This window comes from Acinonyx jubatus, chromosome A3 (genome assembly GCF_027475565.1).
Source record: "Acinonyx jubatus isolate Ajub_Pintada_27869175 chromosome A3, VMU_Ajub_asm_v1.0, whole genome shotgun sequence".
Taxonomy (NCBI): Eukaryota; Metazoa; Chordata; class Mammalia; order Carnivora; family Felidae; genus Acinonyx; species Acinonyx jubatus.
The window spans coordinates 74,801,520-74,809,634 of record NC_069388.1 but is presented as its reverse complement, the minus strand read 5'-3'; the positions used below and the strand labels follow the sequence as shown (position 1 = coordinate 74,809,634).

The 8,115-nt window shown below is 36.7% G+C and overlaps 1 long non-coding RNA gene across 1 annotated transcript; it reads right to left on the bottom strand.

Moving 5' to 3' along the window:
• Nucleotides 1–200: 200 nt before the first annotated feature.
• On the bottom strand, nucleotides 201–4,838 carry LOC128311363 (uncharacterized). Its single transcript, XR_008289766.1, has 3 exons — nucleotides 4,764–4,838; nucleotides 1,007–1,047; nucleotides 201–279 (listed from the first exon to the last, which is right to left on the bottom strand). It is a non-coding gene; the product is annotated as an uncharacterized LOC128311363 (long non-coding RNA).
• Nucleotides 4,839–8,115: the final 3,277 nt, after the last annotated feature.

Sequence of the window (8,115 nt, the reverse complement as noted above, 5' to 3'; positions counted from 1 at the left end):
AAATAATACTACAATTGGTGAGTCTAAAGGTTTGTCTTTTTCCTAAGTGAAATGAGGAGCTATTGAAGATTTTAAACAAGGGAATGGGAATGACATGATCCTGTCTACATGTTAAGATCACAGTAGCTACCGAGCAATTATTCTCTAAATGATCCATAGTGATAGATAGCAAGTGATTATTAAAATTTGTAAACACTTACCTGGAATCCTCAGAAGTTATTTGGGAAACAACTACGTTATCTGCACTCGCAAAGGATCAGAGCTTGAATCACTTTATTTCTAGGATAGAGGAAAGAATTTTTCGAGAAACCTTGAGATTTGTGAAGACATCAGAGTTACACTGTTATATTGTAAGTTTTTCTGTTTATCACTAGAGCCATACAGGAAAGATTCTAGTAGGAAATCATATCAGTTTAACAGAAACTATATCCATTTCTATTTGTCCATAAAACAAGATGAGAAAAGCATAGATAGCCCTCTGTAGATGACCAAATTGAGAAAAAATACTGTACTTAAGGAAAGATCCTACAATTTAGACTCCATTCCTTCTTTGAAAAATCAAAACTACCTTCTTTTGAAAATAAAATTATTACAGGAGCGCCTGAGTGGCTCAGTTGATTAAGCATCCAACTTCGGCTCAGGTCATGATCTCCCCATCAGGCTATGTGCTGACATCTCAGAGCCTGGAGCCTGTTGTGGATTCTGTGACTCCCTCTGTCTGTTCTTCCCCTGCTCACACTCTTTCTCTCTCTTTCAAAAATAAATAAACACTAAACATTTTTTTTAAATAAAATTACTACAATAAACAGAAAACCATTCTAATTTTTTTATTCATAAATACAATACAATCAAAGAAGAGATTTTACCTATGGAACTAAAGATAATATGTAATAATAATGTAGAAGATAAACATAAAATTTCTTTAAAATTCAAAAGAAATGATAGATAATAAACTTCAATGATGAGGGAAAACATTCAAAATTTATCCGAACAAAAATCTACTTACTTGCAAAATGAGATCCGCCTCAAAGATTTTTCTCTGTGACACTAAGTGAAAGAAGGAAAGGAGTGTCAACCACAGAGTTGTAAATAAAATGACTGTGACTTCAGAATGCTAAAACAGTCAAGTTATCCTTATGCGTGAAGGCAAAAATAGCGATATTTTCAAATATGCAGAAGTCAGAACATACACCAGAAAAACTTGCTAAGTAAAGTAACTAAAAACCTGGGGGGAGGGGGGATACTAAAAATGAGGCAAAAGTAAAAGCAGAGTTTCTATCTATTCATAACTACACCACATCCTATGAAAGGGAATTTCATTTGCTGAACACCTAAAAGGGAAAATCGCTCTGTAGAATTGGGAAATAATGCGGAATTCTTAGGGTTTTCCAGGAGTAAAGAAAAGGAAACAAGACAAAGGTGGAAGAGAGGTCAACCAGAGACATAGCATGAAACTGGAGGCTGGGTGGGGTAAAAGGTCATTGCTGAGACCTTGGTTGTAGGATAGACAAAGGACTAATCAAGACTGATGTCTACTGTTCCACTCAAAGTTGTTTGGGTTGCTATGATCTTAACTCGTCTTCAATGTTCCTTCCATTTTTTTTAAATGTGTATGAATGAGTGTATAAATTAAAGAGTCCATGTTCCATATCTGAGCAGGTGTGACTCAAATTAGAGATGGCACATGAAGAAACAACAGTCCGACGTAGCCATGAGAATATAACATAAAGTGTTTTTATGGAGAAAACCTATTCAAATTTTAGGAAAGGGACTTGAGTTCATTTCTTCTAGATCTTGAGAAATTTGGAAGCACCTGGCTATCATTTAGATTGCACATTAGTTATGGAAGTTACGTTAGAAGAAAAATACTGGTGGTGAGCTTTAATGATCTGAAGTCTAAGTAATTATTTCAAATATTTCAAAATGTATTTAAAGTTTTCTTTATTTGGCCTCTCAACTTTAATGATTTTTTTTTCCTCTACTCTGCTGAAGCCAGTCACGCTGAGGGAAGGGAAGAAACTGACAGTCATATTCTTGGTCTCATTACCAAAAAATGCATCACTTCCAATCCCAATTATCTTCTTTGGTCTCCTGGTGCTCTTTTAGTCCAGTAGCTATTCCTTCTAAATTTACTTTGGTCAGTCTGTCTCTGCTCAGTCTCTACTCAGGGCACAGACATAGATCTTTTTTCATTCCAAGGCTTTAAATGCAATATATGGGTTATGAACTCCAAAATTTATATCCCTAGTTGTTTTAGTCACCATTTGGAGTCACCATTTGGACAAACACTCCAAACTTAGTGGCATAAAACCACAGCTACGTTATCATGCTCGTACATTCTGTGTGTCAGGAGCTTGGAAGGGGCACAGAGAGAATGGCTTTTTCCTGCTGGGATGATTTGCAAGCTGTGGATGACTCTCAGCTTAAGTACTAGAATCATTTGAAGATTTGACCACTCACATGTTTGGACTAGAAGACCAGAGCAATGACTCTAGAACTCATAAACTCAGGAAAACTCATAAACTCAGGCAAACAACAATCATAAATGCTGTGTGAGATGATTCTTTCAGAACTCAAAAAGCAGTGTTAGAGGCCAGATAAGGATGGGCCTTCTTTATCCTGATACTCAAGGAAAAGTCAGATGACTGTAAAAGAGAACAGTCAACAGTTAAAGATAACTGTAGACCAGGAGCTCAACAGAACCCAGAACCAAAGTGACCATTGTGATACAAAATCAACAAACAAATAAAAATTCCTAAGAACCTCAATATTATAAGGGAATAGCCTATGTGTGCCTTAGCCTAGCAATCCAAATAATTTAATCTGGTCATGAGAAAAGATTGTGAAAGACAAGAAAATAGGGCAAGATCTCACAAGCTCTGCCAGCCATACTACCTGCTTTTAATCAAGTCTACATTTGGTCAATGTAAAAACCCTTTCCTCTTGGGGCACTGGGTGGCTCAGTCAGTTAAGCATCCAACTTTGGCTCAGGTCATGATCTCATGGTTCATGGGTTCGAGCCCCGTGTCAGGCTCTGTGCTGGTTAACTTAGAGCCTGGAGCCTGCTTCCAATTTTGTGTCTCCTTCTCTCTCTGCCCCTCCCCAGCTAGCTCTCTGTCTCTGCCTCTCAAAAATAAATTTAAAAATATTTTAAAAAAACACCACTTTCCTCTTAAATTTTACAAAGTTCCTTTGTAAAAGTCAGTTTCTACTTGAATTGATACAAAGTAAAAAATGGTCCCATCTAACAATGTTAGAGTAGATAATCAGAGACCTCTGAGAGGTTAAGCCCAATGGGAACTGTGAGGAAAATGGCCTAAGACAGAGAAGAATGGTGTAAGTGGACCAGACAGGTAAGAGATATTGAAGTGGAAGAAAATTGGAGATGCAAATTCTGGTGATCACTTCATGCCTGGAGGTTTGCCTTATATTTTTCTCCTGTATTTTGTTTTTAACAGGAATAGAAAATAGCTCATCAGCTTCCATAGAGCTCTTTAGGATTTTAAGGGAATTTTTGAATAGACTTCTCAGCTGGCTCTTTTGGAATTACTGGATGACTAAACTGCAATGAGGTATCTCATCTTCCAGAAGATGTACAAGTATTTTTCAAGAGAGATCAAGTTGTTAAGTGTTTTAATATAACTATCAAGAATTTCAAAAACCCAGAACCTATTGTATTGGATTACTCTTTGGAAAAAACTGCTTCCCTTTTTAGATCTATATAGATAGATGTAGATATAGATGATACAGATATAGATATAGATATAAATATAAATATAGATATAGATATAGATGATAGAGATATAGATATTTCTAACTGCTGATATAGTGTTGTAGTAAATAGGAACTATGGACGAGACCAGGAAATGATGTTATTACTTGTCATTCTTAAGTGTCACCTCTTTCTGGGAGCCCTGGTGTACAAAGCACTAAATCAGGATGAATAAAATTTCAAGATGAAAAACAATTTCCCCTGCTCTGAATTCTAAAAATAGTTGGTGAGTCCAGGCTCAGTATTCAGGTATCTCCCATCTAGATTAAAGACCTAGAATATGGAATTGTATGAGCTCTATTTAACAACAGTAACTGTCATTCTTACCAGGCAGTTCTTCATTTGAAAGCCTTGGCCATGGTATGTCCCTCTTCCACCACGTGGACAAATACTGTAGTGTTGGTCACATTTTGCTAAAATTTAGCCATACTCAATTCCTCTTCTTAAAACTTCTATTTAAAAACATTGGCCATATTCATGGAAATACACACAAATTTCTGTTCAGAGGAGAGACTTTTTTCCCTCTTTATCAGTGTAGCGGTTCCTATTATCCTCTCTTTCGGTCACCCTCCTGTGTTGGATACTTACACTTCTATAAATCTCAGAGAAGGAGCCAGTAGTCTTTTTCTACCTGAAACACTTGTAACAAAGTTCTGTCAATATTTCTGTCTGTACCGGGGTCAATATTTATACACATTGACTCAGATGTACAAAAAGTAATTTTTTATTTATATAGCTGACTAGCTCTATAATTGACTGTTTTCCTTTACTCTGAAGCCTCCATTGTGTTGTTTAAAACACTGTTTTGGATTTATATTCAGGCATTTTAGAGGTTTTACTATTAGTCATAGCTGTTGCTCTCCCTCCATAGAAGCCTTCTCACCACCACTGCCTATTTCTGTTGTCTTTCCTTGGATGTAATTTGAATACCATGGGATCTTATTTAAGTTCATGGGATTGGATAGAGAGGCATTTTATCTTTATATCATACCTTGGATTTTCACTGGACTCCAATGAAGATTTTTCTCATCCTGCTGAGTCACTGGGCATCTCGGATTGGTGCCCTTAAGTTTTTAGTATTAAAGGATTAAGGTGATAAACAATTAGAAAGGCAAAAAGAAAGGTAAAGCCACCCTTAATTTGCACAAAATGGTACAATTATTTAACTGATTATTACTTTGTTCAAAAAAGTTTACAACTATAGGCTACCTAAACAACCCATAGGCTACCTAAAACCGACTAAAGTTTGCAAATTCGTGTTTCTTCAGCAGTCAACAAAATTTTCTCTTTTGCCATCAGCCTATAAGAAAAATAATTAAATAGTCTTTTATTGCGTTAAAGTCAGTACATTCTAAAAATAAGACAGAGCATTACTCATTTCTCTAAAATGCTACATATGCCAGTACCGACAAGCTTCACTCATGACCTCCACGTTATTTATGGAACCTGCTATTTGTCATGGTTTTATATTCATAGGAAGAGTATTGTGGATCCCCAGCCTTCAGGACTCATATCAACATTCCTTAGCTAAATATATAGGATTATTTTATGCTATAGAAATTAATTACATAAATCAGATACTAACCCGTCCCACTCTCCCCTCCCTTTCTCGCTCACACACAAACCACTGGTCTCACTGACAACACCTGCCCTTAGGTAATAGACATTCCAATAATCTCAGCAATTCAAAGATTTTCCATTACTCTTTCAGAAGGGAAAATGTACCAGGCAATTTTCACTTTGCACATCTCCATGATATAATGGAACAAGTGAGACAGAGTACACTGGAAAAGGGAAGACTTGCAATAGTTGAAGTATTAAAATCCCCCAGTAGAGTCACATTTTATTCCATTTACACATAGTTTTATAGAGCACTATTTAATGCATGAGGAGTAGCCATCTATATTGAAATCACAGGGACCATTACAAACTGATGAATGCTTTGTACAACTTATAAATTAGATGAAAAGAGATTAAGATATGGGAACAAAAGTTAGATAAAGGAGGCACAACTTGCAAAGGCTAATGCTGGAGCCAGTGATCTGCAAAGGTCAGGTAAAAGGTTTTTGAGTGTCCCTGAGCAAAAGTTTACCTTTTCTATAAAAGCCACCCAGTTGGCATCCTTTCTCTGGTAAACTGAAAAACACTAGGATAAAACAATCCAAAATAGAAGGGCATCTTTAATCCAGCCAGAGGATTCATTCTATCCTTGAAAAAAAAAGTTCATGCCACAGTTCTTGGCTGTCCATCAGGTCTAAGTTAGGCAGTAAGAGAAACCATGACTTACAGGGAAGCAGAATTCACAGAATAACCCTGAGCGATGAACACAAAGGTAGATACAAGACATTTACGTTAGAAATGGTTGAAATATAGCAAGTATTTAATTTTAAAAAATTAGACTATGATTTTCCCCTTTTGTCTGGTTCTTTAGTTTAGGCTTTCTCTAAAATTGGCCTTCAAATTCTTATTCAAATGAAAGAAGCAAACCCCAGTGCTAGAAATAGTAATGGCTCACCACATATTGAGCTATCGATTTGCTCTAAATACTTTTAAGGTATTAACTCACTTAATAGTTAAAAAAGGAGGGGCACCTGGGTGACTCGTCAGTTTAGTGTCCCACTTCAGCTCAGGTCATGATCTCATGGCTCCTGAGTTTGAGCTCCACGACAGGCTCTGTGCTGACAGCTCAGTCTGGAGCCTGCTTCAGGTTCTGTGTCTCCCTCTCTCTGCTCCTTCCCCACTCACTTACTTTCTCTCTCTCTCTCAAAAATAAATACACATTTAAAAAAATAGTTAAAAACGAAATGATACATGTATCTTATTGTCCTTTTTTACAGCGGATGAACTGAGGCTCTGAGCAGTTTAGTTACTTGCCTAAACTCACACAGTTTGGAAGCAGGAGTGACAAAATTTGAATCCAGAAGTCTAGCTGCAGATCTCACACTCTCAACCATTCTGCTGTAGGGCATACAATGTTCAGTGTAACATGGGATTAAGGGCAAGAATGGCTTAACTAAAGAGTGGCCATATGAGGTATCCTTTGCCCATAAGGAAGCCTTACCAATGCAAGGACCATCACCCACATTTACATTTGGTTTCTAGCAAAAGGTTTTTCCTTTATATGTGAATCTTTAGATAACCCTTAGCTCCAAAAATTATTGATCTTTTTCAATGTGATCCTTTTCAATACTGATCCTTTTCAATTGTTGTCTCATTAACCAACTAAATTCAGCACCCTCACCATGCATTATTACTTGAATACTGTGTGAGACCTTAAGAGCTTAGTATTCTAGGAGTCAGGTCTTTATGAAAGCATCAACACCTTGAAATCAAATGTCTTTAGGGTATTTGGCTTATACCAGAGGTAACAGATTTGCTGCAGTGGGATCTGTGGATAGATTGGCTAGGAATAAAGTTGGATGGGCCCAAGTTTAGAAGGCCAAACAATTCAAAAACAAAATATCAAGAAAGCCATTATTCCCTTTCCCACCAAAAATAAACTTAAAAGTGTTAAAGCCACTGGGAGTGTCTTCCCATTTGACTCATTGTTGAACATCATAAATCCACTGAATTTAGACTCCCACTACCAACTGAGATTATACTCTCTATCAAGTGCTTTAACTTAATTCTTCTAACAGAATGACAACACACACACACACACACACGCGCGCGTGCGCGTGCACACACATGCACTTCTATTAATTCCTGATATATCCTACTTCTAAGCCTATTATTTCAAACTTTAAATTGGAAAATGTCTGTCCTGAACCCTTAAGCTGTTCTTAAGTGTGAATGGTTCTTCACAAACCTGAGATCCATTGACAAAGACAGTAATTCCAGCCTAAAATGGAAAATTCCAGTTTATTTCAGAAGCTGTTTTTCTGTCTACCCATCTCTAAACTTTTCCTGAAAGATGAAAGTATTTCTTACCAGATAGGTATCTTTCCATCATTAGTATTCAATTCTGAGATTACTGACTTCTTTCCTTTTTCTAGTAAATCTCCATATTTCAACCGTTTGGTTGTTTATATCAACCTGTGCATGACCCTCTCCTCCAAAGCTTCTATACTGATTTTGTAATGGGGTCCAGATATTGTCCCCAGCTGACTCACCCTGGCAGCTCTGATTGTATTTTCTTATGTATTTTAGAGTTCTAGAAACAAAAAGGTTTTACTTCTAATGTTTACCTTTGGCCATTACGTAAGAAGCCAGAAAAATAGAAGGAAGTGGCACACTTTGGGGATTTCATCTGTTTCATTTTCAAATGGATCCTTTTAATTGCAGACATTTTAATTTTAATTTGTAGTCGGTAACTTCTAGGTGTCTGTGCAGAGGTCAGCTTC